Source organism: Nesoenas mayeri (assembly GCF_963082525.1).
Source record: "Nesoenas mayeri genome assembly, chromosome: 4".
Taxonomy (NCBI): Eukaryota; Metazoa; Chordata; class Aves; order Columbiformes; family Columbidae; genus Nesoenas; species Nesoenas mayeri.
In genome coordinates this window covers 70,420,053-70,437,539 of record NC_137540.1, presented here as the reverse complement: position 1 = coordinate 70,437,539, position 17,487 = coordinate 70,420,053, and positions in this window count along the sequence as shown.

Below are 17,487 nucleotides of genomic sequence, written 5' to 3'. Positions count from 1 at the left end.
CTCTTGCACACCTGAAAGTTATGTCCATCCTTAGCAACCTTCTCTTCAGATTGAACTCTCATTAGTCCTTCTATTCCCCCTTCCAAGTCAGGTTTTCCAAGACTTGGATCTGTGTGGCAATTTAATACACTTTAAAGTTTAATACAATTTAATATCTTGCTACTTGCAATGAAATGCAGAGTAAAATGGAGTACCATGAAATAAAAAATAAGATATTGAAAGTATCCTAGAACAACCCCAAGCCAAACAAACATTTTATAAAGGCGAACACAAGAGATTAAAGAGCCTCTTGCTCTCAATATTTTAGCCAACCTCAACAACATCACAGGTGAAATAATTTGTCACAATCTTATCAGTAACTTTCACTGATAAAATCATGAGCAAAGTGACAAGCCAGATGCTTTTTCTCATATAAGTATCACACTGGCAAGCGCCCTCTTACTCTCATTGCTCAGCTTCCCTTACCATAAAGTACTTGTACTGATGCTGTATTACTCGATGTCACTTCACAGAAAGACATTTCTTCAAGTACGGATTAATTTCCTTAATTTTATCTCAACATCAAACATGCTGTATTAGAAAAACATCTGACCCAAATAAAAACAGAAAGCAGCTGTTATTTTTTAAGATAATTCTTCAAGTAAACCATCATACAGTGATAGAAAAAGCTACCAAGTTTCCTTAAAGCAAAAATGAAAATTTTTGGGTAGATAATTTCCATATCTTAAGGCACCAAAACTGAAAATCTGGTCTCTAAATAACAGGTCTAATTATTGTCTGTTCTAGCTGAGAAAAGTACTTCATGTCAACCAGACATTAAAAACAACTTGCCTCAACACCTCAGTTGTTTTCTCACCACAGAATCACAGAATCGACTGGGTTGGAAAAGACCTCAGAGGTCATCAAGTCCAAACCTTGGTCCAACTCTAGTCCGTTTACTAGATCATGGCACTAAGTACCATGTCCAATCTCAGTTTAAAAACCTCCAGGGACGGTGAGTCCAGCACCTCCCTGGGCAGCCATTCCAATGCCTGACCACTCTCTCTGGAAATAATTTCTTTCTAATATCCAGCCTAAATTTCCCCTGGCAGAGTTGAAGCCCATGGCCCCTTGTCCTATTGCTGACTGCCTGGGAGAAGAGACCAATCCCCACCTGGCTAGAACTGCCCTTCAGGTAGTTCTAGAGAGTGATGAGGTCACCTCTAAGCCTCCTCTTCTCCAGACTCAACAACCCCAGCTCCCTCAGCCTCTCCCCATAGCTCTTGTGTTCAAGTCCCTTCACCACTCGTGTTGCTCTTCTCTGGACCCGCTTCAGCACTTCAATGTCTCTCCTGAACTGAGGGGCCCAGAACTGAACACAATACTCCAGGTGTGGCCAGTATTCAGCCCTGTATTTTTGGACACTAACAGGCAACACCAGAAAACACATCAGAAGGCAAAGTGCACAATTTATTTCTAGTTGTTAAAAAAAAAAAAAAAAAAATTCTTGTAAAATTAAACTGAGAAGGAATATAAAGGAATCCTAAATGAGTTATGTCAATTTTGTCCTGGTGATCACTTGGCTCACAACACCACGTTTCCAGATCACTGACATGATCCCCCACACATTGCAATGCAAGGACAAAACAACATGCAGCTTTAAAAGGAATGAGCCATCACAGTACCAGTGATATGTTTTAATACCAGGTAGATGTTAACAACGTTTTATAATGCCTGGCAGTGTTTTACTGTGCTGTAAAGCTGCCTAAGATGTAAGACAGAGGTGGCAGTTACTGCTTTACCTTTCAGGTCTACGTCATCTTTGGAGTTCATCGACTATAATCCAAATCCATTAAAGCCACAGAAAGATATGCAGAATGCAAGACACCCCCTATAAATGTGACCATCACCTTAACCTACGACTTGATCAGCATCAGATATGGCAATAGTTTTATATAACAAATTGAATCTCGAAGAAAAAAAGTTGGATGTCATCTTTAAATCACACATTTTCTTACTGCTCTCAAAGTACTGAGATTTATATCACACAAAAGCAGCAACCAGTTCAGCCCAGAGCTCCAAGCCCTTTCTGGGATATGAGAGTCTTGTTTTAACACAAACTTCTGGAACATCTGAGAGTTCATTGGAATTCTTTTTTTTTCATTGACCAAAGAAGAATCGCGGGATCTTCAGCATCAATTCCTCACTAAAAAAGCACTTTTTCCTGCAGAAGCGTGTATCTGTCTAAAGAGCATGCCCACAATCAACCATCTTCCTAAATTTGATCTAGAATTAGAACTAAATGTAATGGTTGTTCCAATGTTATAAAATCAAATGCGAACCTCATCCTCCAAAACCAGATGGGGGAGGGAACAAATTTCCTTTCTCCTCCTGTTCCAGAGCTCACTCAAACACTCAAAGCAAAAAGTTATGTTGCTTAATAATTTGAATATCATAGCATAATTCTTAACACAACGTCCATGGACGCAGTGCCCCATAATGAAGATGGTCTACATTAGAAACCCAAAGAACTGAAAACCGATGACATCCCTCTTTTGGTTATTTTGCTTTTACACATGAAGTATATTATAGGGTTTAACAAGGTTGACTAAGTCCAGTCTTCTTTCTATTCCCTTTCCTCTCTGTCCCCTCCCTGCTAAATTCAGAAATTGTTTTTTAAATGTTTTTTGGGTCAACACCAGATATTTCTTTAACACCAAGTTGTGAGACAACTGTCATAACACCTCATATCAAGCACAACTGTGTCCAAAATGCTTTATTATTATACATTATTGATCTTATACATCTCAAAAAATCTACATCATGAAGTCTGTCTTTATAGGCATGTGTTTAGAAAGCAAAACTAGGAAAATACAAATGATCAGTAATATATTTCAAATCTTTTTGGATTAGTAAATCCTCAGTCAAAAAGAGCTGTAAAAGGGAATCATACCTAGTTTGATAAACAGCAGCCACAAAAATAGGGTGGCACTTCCAGGCTGCCTCTTGCCCTGCAAAATAAAACACTCTCCCATATCCCCCCCAGATAAGGGGCTTCCAAAAAATCAAAGAACCATCACTAACTAGAGAAAAGTCATGCAAAGAATGAATGGAGAAGACTTCTCACTGGGGAGGACACGAGGCACCAACTCTCACTGTTTCAATGCATAATTGTAATTCCAGGCTCAGTGAATTTCCTGCTCTCCTTCAATAGGTATTAGGTCTCAGCAAGCAATCCATCCACACACCACATGGAAGGGAAAAGACAAAGACTGGAAAGTTTAGAGCTCCAGCACTAAAAGCAGTTGAAGAGATGCCAGATGTTTTCTCTGGAGAAGAGGAAGGGTCCTGTAGATCATCACCTGACTACACAACTTGCTATAGGGCACCTTTTGCTCTGAAAAGGCAGAAAGATCCATTGAAACATTCCTCCCTAAGCCCCTGTAGGGTACACAGACATCAACAAGGCTGAATCTTCTTTCTTACCAGTATGACAAAAATAAAGGCAGATGTTTTGGAGACTCCAGCCTATCACCATCCTACCTGCACTCTCTCTTTCAGTCCCCAGGGTCCATGGACAACACCCTCTCCCTGCCAGTCAGCCCAGCACATCCATGGCATGTTGGCCGTACTTCCAAGTGTCACTACAGTTCATCGGCATCACGCATCAGGCTTGCGGAGAACTTTCTGGTAATTGCCACAGTTACTTAACTGCTGCTTGTGTGAATCCATCTTCTGTTTTGTGTTTCATACTCTGACAGACTCTTCAAGCATACACTTTTTTTTTTTTTTCCAGTGTCCAATAGAACAGAAAAGTGGTTTATAACTAGGTTTAATAGTTGTCTGGAGCATCTTTCTTATGAGGAGAGACTGAGAGACCTGGGGCTGTTCAGCCTGGAGAAGAGAAGCTGAGAGGGGATCTCATCAATGTTTATAAATATCTCCAGGGTGGGTGTCAAGAGGATGGACCAGACTCCTTTCAGTGGTGCCCAATGATAGTATGGGGGGCAATGGGCACAGACTGAAGCACGGGAGGTTCCATCTGAATATGAGGAGAAACTTCCTTACTGTGAGGTGCCAGAGCCCTGGAACAGGCTGCCCAGAGAGGTTGTGGAGTCTCCTTCTCTGGAGACATTCAAACCTGCCTGGACACATTCCTGTGTGATCTGCTCTGGTGAACCTGCTTTAGCAGGTGGGTTGGATTAGATGATCTCCAGAGGTCCCTTCAACCCCAACCAGTCTCGGATTCTGTAATACGGCATTATAACCAGGTTAAATATATATTCCAGATAGGTTAATCTCACACAGGATTTAGCACACACTTGTGTAAACATAAAACTCTGAAGTCCTTTTTCAGGTTGTACCAGGTTCTGTGAAAACTCAAACAATGGAAGCTTTTGGCCTGTCAATTCAAATTCCAGATTCTTGTTAGATCTGAGTTTCGCAATTGGCAACAGGACAAATTCTTTTCCCACACAAGAACTGTAGTAGAAATTCCCTCAATGCTTACTTAGCATAACGTTCCTAATTACTCAAGAGCCAATGCTGAAAATGGAAACCTTCATCACAAAGTCTGCTCTGGGACACACGACTGCCCATTGCTGTGGCATGTTTGCTTTCAACAATGTAAAATATTTTTCGTTGAATGCAATGTTATATATTTTGGTAGCATGACTAAAGAGGGACAGGGTGTTTGCTTATTCTGCTGAGAAGCTGCACCCATAAAGTTTAATAGACACATGGGCATTTGACAAGAAAATACTGCTGGAAATCACTTTCTTTGATCCATCATTTATTTGTTAGAACCCCATATATTACTCATTTTCTACATATACTAGTTTCATTACTCAAAGTTTTTATGAAAGAACTATAGTCTTCCTTAGAGAATTAGAATACACATGATAAAAGAGTTTCTTTGTTACTGTATAGTAATTGTTAATGTGCCAATATTTTATTCTATTTAAAGTTTAAACTGAATTTAGTTTCCATTTAATCTCAAGTTAACTATCCTACCCAGAGGTACGTACCCAGATGTCGAACAACTAACAAAAATGGAATGTTGAATTATAATATAAAGTCTTATCCTAGTCTTTTTATAAGTCCTATTTTTACTGTCAGTCTTGACACCCATGTGAACACCAACCCTAAGAAATACTGAATCAGACCGCAAATTGTGTAAAACTTTCACAGTGGTGAAACTAAATAATGTGGCTATCAGTATAAAGAGAAATCAATTATCTTGACAAGTAGGTGGGCATAACACTTCCTAAATTAAAATTTTACAGCAATTCCAAGCTTATGAAAATACATATAATTTTTTGCTCTCAGAGTGCACCAAGTCTAAGCCAGAATTCTACAAATCCCTCTTAAAAAAAAAAATCATATTAAAATTACCTGATCTTTATAATACTTATCGTTTACATCACGCCTTTCATTTCAAGGCTCTAAAGCATAAAGAGTGCTAATAGCAAAAAAAAACCAAAACAACACCACACCAGCAGATAGGTTCCATACTGTAGGACCAACTTCTCAAGTTGATAGGACAAATTAATATCTGCACTGCATATTTAGCCACTTCGCAGTTAATAGTCTGGTCTGGATGTTTTTATTGCATATTCAATGGTTACTGCTTGCAACAATAGTGATTGTCATTTTAAATTAGCATTGGGTAACAGCCTACTAACGTAAAAGGCTTTCTATACTTACAATAAATAACCATTGGCTCAAAAAAAGCCTTCATGGCAACTTCAGGTACACGTTGGCTTCATTGACTTCAACACATACACACAATTACTTCTTCCAGAACTACACAAGCTTGATTACAGACAACTAAGACCAATTTTACACCAATTACAAATTTAGGAAAGCAAGCAGTGGGCATACCCTTAGAAATTAAGGCTTATATCTCTAAAAAAACCCCTTGTGAATCGATTTACAAAGACAGTAAATGGTAACCTGTTTTAGTAATTAAAGGTTAAAGACAAATGATGAAATTAGGACCTTTCAGGATACAAAGTTATCCCAGTCTGAACACTCCAGCTAAGAGTCTGCACAAAATCCTTCACTTTTTATAACACAATGCTACTCAATGTATCGTGAAGGTCAGGTACTCTAAAGAAAAGTTGAAAAATAGACACTTGGTATTAAACAAGTTACTGTTCCAGGTCTAGATTATTTCTTCTCAAATATTAATTTCTAACTGTGACATTGTCAGAATTCACAGTAAACCACATTATGGAAATGGCTGTCACTCATACAAGTGGCTTCTAAAAATGACACCAGTCCAACTGTTCACGCTGCTCCAAAACATACGGGAAAAAATCCCCGGCATGGTGCTCTGCGCACTTCAGCCTTGGCTTTCAATGGTCAGAACAGGTCACTGGAAAGGATTTTGGACTCTACCTCCATCAATATAATTTGAGGATCTCCAGCTGAAAACACTCTGATTATTATTATTATTGTTATGGAAAAATGTCTACAAAATCAAAGCTTAGGGACAGAAAACAGCTGACAAAAAGTTGTTTCTTGAGACTGAAGTGAACATAAACACACCGAGGAACTTTCAAGACTGTACTCATAATTCTCATTAAAACATGCTGCCCCTATGCCAGGAGAAGGCTCAGTTCAGCACTTTATCCTATATAGCCCAATAATCAGAAAACACCCACTTACATCTCCAGGCTTGCTAACGGAGTTATTTCTCCCAGGATGGATCTGGACAATGACAACCCATGAATCAACTCAAGACCAGACTGCTGTGCCTTTTCTTACCTAATTCAGACATTGTTCCGTCTATAAACACAAAACAACAGAAAATCTTATTGGCATTTCTGGGAAGCTCATGACTAGTAGGCAAAGGTATCACCAATGGGCTCTAAATCAGAACAAAACACACACACACACATATATATATATATATAAACATTTAGAATATACTACAAAACACTATCGAACAACCATAAACACTGAAAAAAATAATGAGGAATAGAGGTAAAGGAATAGTCAAATACAGAATAAAATAGCTGAAAATCAAATGCAAGAATCCAAAACTTAGAATGACATTGAAGAGTACTTAAAATACCTGCCATATTTACCTATGTATCTACTAATTTTGTTGTTCAGTGCTAATTACAAACTTGAAACTGTTGTTACAACTTGTGCACTACGCTAGTAGCTTCTTGTCCTCTCCGGGTTTCTACCGCTTCCCCAGTCACAGCAGGAACAGGTAATCTTCTCCATACAAGTTTCTAGCGATGTGACACAGATTTAATTAAGTCTTATTCCAAATAAGTATCAATAAGGTCCAGAAACCTTGATATATGATCAGGATGCAAGTGTGTTTATTTTGATATAGTCATGTCAGGATAAGAAAAGTTAAATTTGTAATTGATCCCACAGAGACAAATACATCACCTTGTTTTTGACATCTTCACCAGTATAACAATGTGAGGCTGAAAGGAATACAGTATATCTTAAATAGATTAAAGGACTTAATCTGCTTAGCTTTTATGGTGCAATGACTCTACCACAATCTTTACTTTCTTCAATCTGACTTCCCAGGAGGTAAAAATCTGCAAAACTAATTTCCTGTCCCACAGTTATTGAGTAGAATGGGAAATGGCAGTTTTTTCTCCAGAGAATCTTTCCCAGAGACTTTGACCCTAAAAAGTAAACAGGATCTTTAATTTCTGTGCCGGCACTAAGGGAAAACACATCGACCGTGTCCCACAGCCTGAACTCCACTGGTCACCTTCTCTCTCCGCTCACATTGAAGGATCTCATGGACTTTGTTCTTCATATTTATTTCTACCAGCCAGCCTGAGGAATGATACACTAACTGCATTAGATTAAATCCACATCATTTACACGGAAAAGCAGGAATTACTATGACACCAATTCCACTCCCTCCTTGCAGAAATGGAGGATGAAAGAAGAGTAGATGTCCACAAAAAGATACTATGCTTTAAAGTACTTAGAAAAATATATTATTTAAATACCAAGTTCTATCTCTATTTGTCTGTCATGGTGCAGCATAAAGTACCAAAAAAGAAGAGGGCACACACATACATTTGACAGTTTAAGAGGAGATATGAGACAACGCCATGCCGAACTCTTCCTGGAGGCACATCAAGAACCAAAGCAGGGAAATGATGACGGATCTACAAAAAGAAGGCATGAAAAGCTTCCAAACCATCATTATTTCCTTGCAAAAGGCAGGGAAGATATTCCCATTTGCACAGGCATTACCAGTTCACACCAGTCTCACGGGTTAACTTTCCTTTACAAAGCCCAAGCACAGTTATTTGAGAAAGAGAAATACATTAGCAAGTAGCATAAGTTATAATGATTACCACAGAAATCCACCTCATCTTTCCTGTTCTAAAGCAAAACTGTCATGCAGCTGATGCTCTAAGATTTACCAAGCTAACAGATGACATAATTTACTAGATAAATCACACACTCAGTTTCTCGTAGTTAAAAGAATTCTTCACACACACACTTCTTACTGAGAAACATAAACAGAAGCTGTTTGGATACAAAAACTTTTATTTATCCTATTATTTATGTGCTAAGACACATTCCAGGCACTGTGTAGACAGAAAATACCACTGTATAAACAAATTTTACAAACTAAGCCATATTGGCTTGTATTCCAGATGAAGAAAAATATTCCTGTCAAATGGAAAACTGCAGGAGAAATTTGTTTTTAAGATTCTAAAGTTCTTCTTCGAATCAAATCTTTGAACAACAAAGTATATTTTTAAAAGTGTTTGGGGCTGTTTCGGCTATATCCCAGAACAGAAAACATCAAATGGCTATTTTCAGTAAGAGAATACTCTTCTATCTACAAAGATATAGGTACCAGTAGATAATTGAAGCAGAGTAACACATGAAGGAAACTGTAGACATTTAAGATGCAACTTGTACTTCAAATTACGATTTCTTAAATTTTACCAACAAATGTAATATTTAAGTGTTCCTCTCTGGCAACTGATTAAACTGATCAGTCCTTGGCAAGTCACAAATAAGTGTTATTGTGAACTGTGATGAATAACTTGTACAGGCTGACAGTTCGCTCTCATTCTTTCTAAACTTAGTTTCACAGTTTTTCAGCATTAAGCTATTGTACCTGAAACCAATTTATACAGCTTCATATGACATGCACATTGCATTAGAGAATTGCCATGACCACACTCAAAAGAAGCCCAAAATAAATACTGTAAACTTGAATCCAGCTGGTAGACCCAGTGACTTCAGTGAAACTACTCAGCTGTTTGAGATGGAGCACAAACAGAGTTGTTTGCACTGGAATTCTCAGTCTTGAATTTCTTGGTTTTGCAATCTACAAATAGAATCGAGAAGGCCAGAGGTTCTCCAATACTAACATAAATAGTTTCACTGGGGAAATGGAGAGATCTTGTTTTTTCCCCCCAACATCTTAAGGTGCTGCTAAAATCACACGTCTGGCTGAGTCTCAACAGAACAGTTGGAGAAGTCAATCAAGGTCCATCTTTTGTTCAAAACTTTACAACAGAGATTGATAATCTATCAATACTCAACATCAAGGTACTAAGAAGCCAGTTGATATTCAGCTACCTCAAAAAGTTCTAAGTGAGCAACAGTCTGGAAATACCTCGTCATTGATATTCCTCAGCTTTCTTTTTTTCTGGAAACACTTTGTTGTCAAATTGCCAGTGATTTAAGTTTTCTTAATGCTTAATGACTTCTGATGCAAATATTACATGAGTATCCACCACCCATTGGTCATGTCTGCTGCTGTAAGACAAATCGTGCTTGTCACAAAATTTCATCAGTAGTCATTGAGATACTTTAAAAAGGAATTACCATTATACCCCTTCCATAGATGGAAAACAGACAGAGGAAGGTGAATTGATTTGCCCTAATCCAATAGCAAGGCGAGGAAAACATTATTTGCTCTGATTCCACTGTCCTATCCATTAGGTTGTACAGTGTCCTGTGCCTGAAATATCAAGTATATCGCTTTTAAACACAGTACATCCTAATAAAGGAGGATGATGAAACAATTTCAAAATACACTGAACAACAAAATGAATCGTCACGCATCAACAGCTATATCTGAATTTTGCTCTGGTTTATGGAAGCTTTCTGCTTCAATCTAAAATAGCAGTCTTTATATAAACAAAAAATTTCACCTGAAATAATAATCCATTATTAATGCAATAACAATATACCATTCCATTCAAAAGTCAACTCTAGCAACAGGAAAAAAGGCAAAATATTGTCCACTGACGGCAGCAAAGGAATTAATTTTCCTTTTCTTCCTCCCTATTAGGGCAGAATACAATTAGTGAGTTTTTACAGTTTCACAAGAAATGGCAATTTAAAAACAATGACCAATGAAATTTGAGTTGATCATTTCTATTGTGAGAACAATTTGTAACAACTGTAAATTACGTTGCTGTTGGATCTATTATTTACCATTTTGCCTGAAGTCCAAAAGACCCCGTTCCATCCACAGCTTTATCCCACACCATTGCACCGCAGAGTCAACGCCGTCTCTAAACAGGTATCTGATAATGCACTCGAAACACTTGAGAAAGGCGAGTGTGGGATTATGACCCACAAAAAGCTAAAAGTGTTTCCCAGCAAATCCATAAATGCCTTAAAACTTTTAACACCAAGTATCCAGATTATGCTGGACTATGGGTTGTTCCCCTGTGGACTTCTCAGAAGACAAGTGTTTTCAACCCCTATGTTGGGCAGGGGAACAGGTAGGAGAGGAAACTCAGAACTTAAAAGTATTTTACTGAAGATGTTTCTAATATATTGTCAAAACCCCAGTGCACTTTATCTTCTAGAACTAGAAAGCTGAACATACCTCATATCCCCAGTACGTCTCTGCAGTCACAGAAAATGTACTTCGCACTATCATAGGAGAACGGTCCCTCTATACTGGAAATCAAACCTGACCTCCCCCCTTTTTGCTTCCTAAGCATGCCAAATAGCTAATCACTAATTAGTATCTCTGTTGGTTTTCTCAGTACATAAGATTTCCATGTGCAAGCAGGACAATCCTTCCCATAACTCTGTGCGCTGAGCATCATCTGAAGTTCTTCCCTGCAAAGCTCAGGGTAACACTGAACCCTCCCAACTCAGGGAAAATCAGAAACAGGGTCAAAGTCTCTCTGGCTGCAGTTCAAACTCCCCCAATATTTACCAGTGAAAATGCTAAGGTCTCATTTTATTTTCCACTTCATATGACCACCATTTTTGAAGTTTTAAAAAAATAAATCCTAAACACATATCACATGCATGCTTAAAAATAGGAATGCTATGCAATCCAAATAAATCAACATTGCTTAATACTGCAAGAACGTAATTCACAGTATCTGAGTTTACCTGATTTTAAGCTGTCACTTGGCAATGTAAAAATCTATGCTGGGTTCTGGTTTTGTTTCGTTGGAGCAGGTGGATTATTTTAATATGGAGAGGACTGATTTCATTCCTGTGTGCGTGAGCTGCTGTTGATATCCCCAACCAGAAAGATTCCTTTCTAGAATTATCATCAATATATATTACAAGAGAGTGTTTACTTCCATTCTGCCTCTGTTCTAAAAGTCTCCCCAGTGTTAATTCCCAGAGCAAGGCTACAGGTCTCATGCTCAAAATTTCTCTTTAGATTTTCTAATCCTTTTCTCCTTAATCTCCATTATACAAAAAGAAACCCACATATGCATGGTCTGTGAGGAGCTAAGTAACTTTACCTCTCACCATAGTTACCACATCTGATTTAACCACTGGCTCCGGACATTGAATCATTGTCCTTTAAGATCTCACATCTTATTTGTGTATGCCTCGATGCATTCAACAAGCATAAAAATCCTAAAAACAGGCTGATTTTAATATCATTAGTAGTCAATTACGTTTCAATTTATGCGAGTGTAAGATAACATCCCCTCCACCTCTGCTATTTCTGTCCTGTGTGTGTTGTTTTCCAGGATCTCAGAAGCTAAAATGTTTAAACATGTTACTATGCTCGCTATGAGAAAGATTTTCAGTCTAATTCAATTCTTCGAATGATTCTGAAACAATTTTACATTCAGATTTTCATTAGTGTGTGCTCAACTATTCCATTAGACTTTTTTTGTTTCTCATGGTAACCAATTTTATTTGACTTAACAGAAGCTGTTCAAATATTTAAAGGCACTCCGAGATGGCAGGAGTTTATCTAGGAGCATACATGTTGTGTCACAGATATTCCTTTCCTTGCTCTTATTCGCCTGGTTTTTTTCTTCTTTTTTTGCCTTTCTCCGAAACCAGCAGCAAACAAATGAGATCTCGACCAGCCACATTGCACCGGGAACGTGCTCACTTCATCTGTTTATGTTAATATTCAAGTTACAATGGGCACATTTTGAAATTACAAGCTGGGTAGTTAAAACAGATGCTTCTTACGTTTCTTCATCTGCGCTCGATCCCTTTGCCAGTATCGTCAGGCGCAAGAACTAAAGTATAAACATCTGCAACACCTCTCTGTTTTGTTAACATTCTTTCACACATTTTCTTGCTAACTCCAAAAAGGCTCACGGTGTGAAAAAAAAAAAAAAAAAAGAAAAAAAACCCCACCACAACAGTGAAATTGGGAACATCTGCGAGATAGCGACGGAAAACGGAATGAAACATGAATAAACAAAAACATGGCGAAAGTGGCCTGGGGTTGTTACACTGTCAGATCATTTTTCCAAGCCCAACATCAAGGCTTTTGTTACAACCAAAGCGGTCATTTGCATGGAGAACCAACAGGGTTTCTTCTTCTTCAGCGGTTCCCCGATCGTAACACACACACACACATACACACACTCGCTCTCTCCGGCACAGACAGAGGCAAAATCTCCCTCCTGCAAACACCCCCCGCGGCCAAACGCACCAGATCCGCAACTACGGCACCTCCAGATCCCCGACATGCCGAATACTTCGCTACCGAGACGTAATTTAGGGATAAAAATAACAGACAAACCTTTGGAGCGCTGCCCCAGCCGGAGTTCCTCTCCCTCTGCTTCTGCTGTTACTGACAAGATCAGGCTGAGATTAACAAGTCCGGGCTCCTCTGACAGCCTAACTCCTCCGGCTCGGGCACACACACACCCCCGGGGGTTTGAAATCATGGGCAAAACTTTCCGAAAGTTAAAAATGGAATGAATTAAAGGAATGTGTTAAAAAGAAACAATTAAAAAAAAATATAAAAAAAAAAAAGAAAAAAAAAAAGAAAGCACAATGGCAGGAAAGGAGAAAACACCGCCTGGGCAATTATTGCAGCAGCACGCAGGGCACTGCTCGGGAGTTCAGGCTGTGTCAGCACTTTCTGCCTAAACCCCCCCATTTTTCAGGGGGCTGCAACTCAGAATAATAATTACAAAAGAAAAAAAAATGGTGATGGCTAAAAAATTACTCACAGGTAAAGCCCCTCCCCTTTGCATTTTCAAACTTCCAGCTAGACCATTGAGAAAGTTAGAGGAGTCTGGGCACTTCATCAATTCAGTTAGTCCCACATGCCATTTTTTTTAAGCAAATAGGACTCTTCTCTGTTAAATGAGATTTCACAAGATTTTGTTCTACTTAGTGAATTTCACCCCCCTCCTGTTTGTTTTTATAAAAATTAAAAAACACTTTAACACCTGAAACACAGTTTGCATAAGCATGGCGTGATTTCTAATTAACATTTACACACATGCATTGCCTGAAAGGCACCAGATTAGGAACCGAGATATTAAATTCTCTGCTGGCAGAGCTGATCCAGCCCAGACAATGGCCTCTGCTGAGGTCTCAACTCTAATCCATGATGGCAACTTTGTAACCTCAATTGATGAGTGCATCTGCATTTTCCCCTGATAAGGGAAGTGTCCTTATAATCGTGCTTGAACAAGGAAACAAAGCGTTTGATCTGCAATTACTGCTTTAAAACGATTGCTCTAAACTGTGGCACATCAGGGCTATCTCTCCTGCTGTTGTTAATCGCTGGGATTTGGTGGAGGTTGTGTTTTTGTGGGGTTTTTTCCTGTTTGTTGTGTTTTTACATTCTCGGTAATTTCAGATACAGAAATAAAAACATCAACTTCTCCAGCCTGTTTACATTAGGCAGATACACTAAAACACTTTTCAGCTATAAACTTAAAGTTACAATACTAAAAAAAGAACTATAGAGTCATATTATTACTTTATTTTAAAGTAAAAATATGCGCTTCATGTAAAAATTGTGCAATAGCCTATGTCTGTTGGGCAAAAAAAACAAAGCGTAAGTTTTGCCCCTATTGACTGACATGGAATAGCCAAGATGACAAGCAGCTCATTTGATCCTTATAAAACTCAGTATATCAACACTTGTCCATCCAAAGGTCTTCCCCTGCTCTCTAGGAATGTCTGACCCCACAGCATTGTTGTGTACATATTATATAAAATCAAGCATAATCCATTAAAATGGAGCAATGCATTAAAAATGCTCAGTTGCTGTGAGTAACTCAGTAAAGCAACAATTTCTCCAGCAGGAATTGTCTCATCCTCAATATCTTCTAAAAGTCAGAACACTTACTGAGTATCTATCTCAAGGTATCTGATATTAGTGCCGGTCATCTCACGTTTCTGTCTTACAAACACAGCTGCCTACCGTATTTTTGAAGACAAGCTGCTTTGATATTAACACCTTATTCTGTCAATGCTGTGCACGGCAGTTGTTAAAAAATACCAAAATTTCTCCCATTATTCAGAAGAAAAAAATAACAGATTAGAAGTAAGGTCTAAATACTTCATAAACATCATAATTCACTGGAAGAACACAGTGAAGGCTTCTACTTGTCCATTATAAGCTGGACAGTACAACCACCACCCAGGTGCTTGCTGAAGAGCCCTTCTGGACAGTGGGGCAACCTGTGCTCCCAGTTAATCCAACCTGGGACTTTGTGTCTTATTGACTAAAACGAGAAGTGACGGTGACACACATTCACTTCTGTCACCCTGGCACAGATTACCATGTCCACAAAGAGGAAAGAGAAGCAAGTGTAGTAAAAGGTCCAGAGCAGTTGTCTTTACTGACGTTTCTGCTTTGATCCACCAAATAACATCCAGAGTATTTGTGTTTATGAAATATACATAACTCACATTCAATGCTTAATGGTAGACAGACCTATTTTCTCTAATAATTAATTTGGAGCTAAGCAGAAGACTATTGGAAATACTTTTAAGACAGCATCAAATGTGTAAGGCTCTCTTAAAAGTCTGGAGTATTCTGTAAGCGCTGCTTAATTTTAACTAATTGCTAAATCACATTAAGATATTAAATGAGGACAAACATTAATAGATTATTATTCAACTGGACAATGACAAGAAATACAAAATGGAAGCTGAATTTTATTCTTCCTTTGACACCACTAGGGGACAAGGAAAAATAAACAAGATTCAGTACACAAACCTTCTTAGTAGTTCCAAATTTGTATTTTCTATTTAAGAACAAAGCTGTAGTATTTATAAGAACTGTAAAAGCAAAGTAGCACTGGTAATTAAACAAAATTTAATTAAATTAAGCCTTGGCTTTATAACTTGGTATGGTAGACTAAGCAGAAGACATTTATTAACCTAATATTAAAGAACAAAGTACAACCTCTGTATATGAATAACCATACCCAGGAATAACAATAACCATATATATTCTGTTGAATTCAGCAGGAAACTACAGATTTTAACAAGTCCAAAAGATCATTAGCTCAGTTCTTACCTCCACATTTATCACAACGTTTACACTATAAAACAACAGCTGCAACCTAGAGTTGAAAACATGCCAGAAATATGCATAAGTTGTATCAATATTTGCACAAGGAGTCTAGAACATAAATTAGTTGACACTCAATACTTAAAGCTTCCCTCTCTGAAGTTGCAATATTTAAAGGTTAAAGATTAGACATGCTCCCTCTTGTGTTAAACTACGAATACACGGAATACATGCTGTTTTCTCTGACATGTTGGTTGCTTGGCCATCTGTTCCATTAAGCAAACCCTTTAACTTTGGCTACTAATGTCTGACAAACTGATAATTCTCCGGTTTAAAGACAGAGTCTGAGCACATAACCTGTACCCATAGAATAGTTGTGTTACATTATATTAGTATTATCAGAAAGGACCATTAAATGATTAAGTATAAAACACCTATTGTAAATAGATGTTTTGGACAAATACAGACATGACTTGGTAAATTACATGGAAAGTCACACTTTAGTCTCTATAAGCGTCACAGGGCTAAAGAGTTAAATATGCCAAGTTCAAGCTGCTCAGTAACATCAATGATATGGAATACCGAACAGCAAATTTCCTTCTAAATATTAGCTTACAGAATACTTAAGACTGACAGAAACAAGAGGAAGAATTCACAATGTCGCATAACTACATTTGTAAATAGAGCAACAACTGAGCTAAGTTTTCAGTCCTCCACTTGACAAGCTCAGGTGAACCATTCTCTGCCTTAATGGAGTCAAAATCCTCCTGACACAAATCCTCTTGCAGAATCCAGCCCCAAGATCATGTCTAGACATGAATGTTAATCCCAGGTGTAACTAACACAAATGGTTGGGTTTTTTTTTTTCTAATATACTTTTTAAACAAAGGCTTTGCACCTGGCATGGGCTTAGCAAATTATGCGTAGGCATCCATTTGCTCATTATGGTCAGTACCAGACTGAATGCTGGGGCAGCTGAGGGCAAACACAAGTAAATAGTTTGCAGTCCAAAGCTGAAGAGAGTCTAACACTCAACTACATTACTTCACACCTTTTATTTACCACCAGCCCACTGTGGCAGATAGAAGATGGTCTCAGCGCAACAGGGCCTATGCATATTGGAAATAAATAACATTACCAAAGTCTAAGAAACACACCTGTTAAATAGGACTTGCTCTTTCAAGTCACAAAAATTAAACATGTTTTATTTTCCTGGAAATATTTGTGTTTATTTTTCTACAGTCTTCTGCAGACCAGAAACAATATAGACGCGAAGTTTTGGAAAGACAGCAAAACTCGCCACAATTATTAATGGATATAGGTTTTGGTGTCTCCTTAAAACCTCAAACCACAACAGCACTCTATCTGAAACACATCTGCTCCCAATGGCAAGCACCTGCATCACGAAACAGAACTTTTGCCACCAAATTCAGCTCCTCAGTATTGTTTCCACTCAGCATTATGCTGCAGACCCCAGGGCTTCGAGGTCTGACAAAGTGTCTTCTGTCTCACTAAGGTGCTCAAATCACAGCGAGAAGCTTCATGTTATGGTTGACCCTCAAGACAATGCCCTCTGCATACTATCGGGAAAGTGACTTTTATAGCAATAGCCAGAGGATTAATACAGGAGGGTTTTTATTCCCTCAGGCACTCAAGCAGAGACAGTCCGCCGAATCAGGTCCCTTTATATATATATAGATATGTATATGGAAACATTCCCATATGCGCAGAAGAGGAATTATTGCTCATTTAAACCAGTGCTTTTC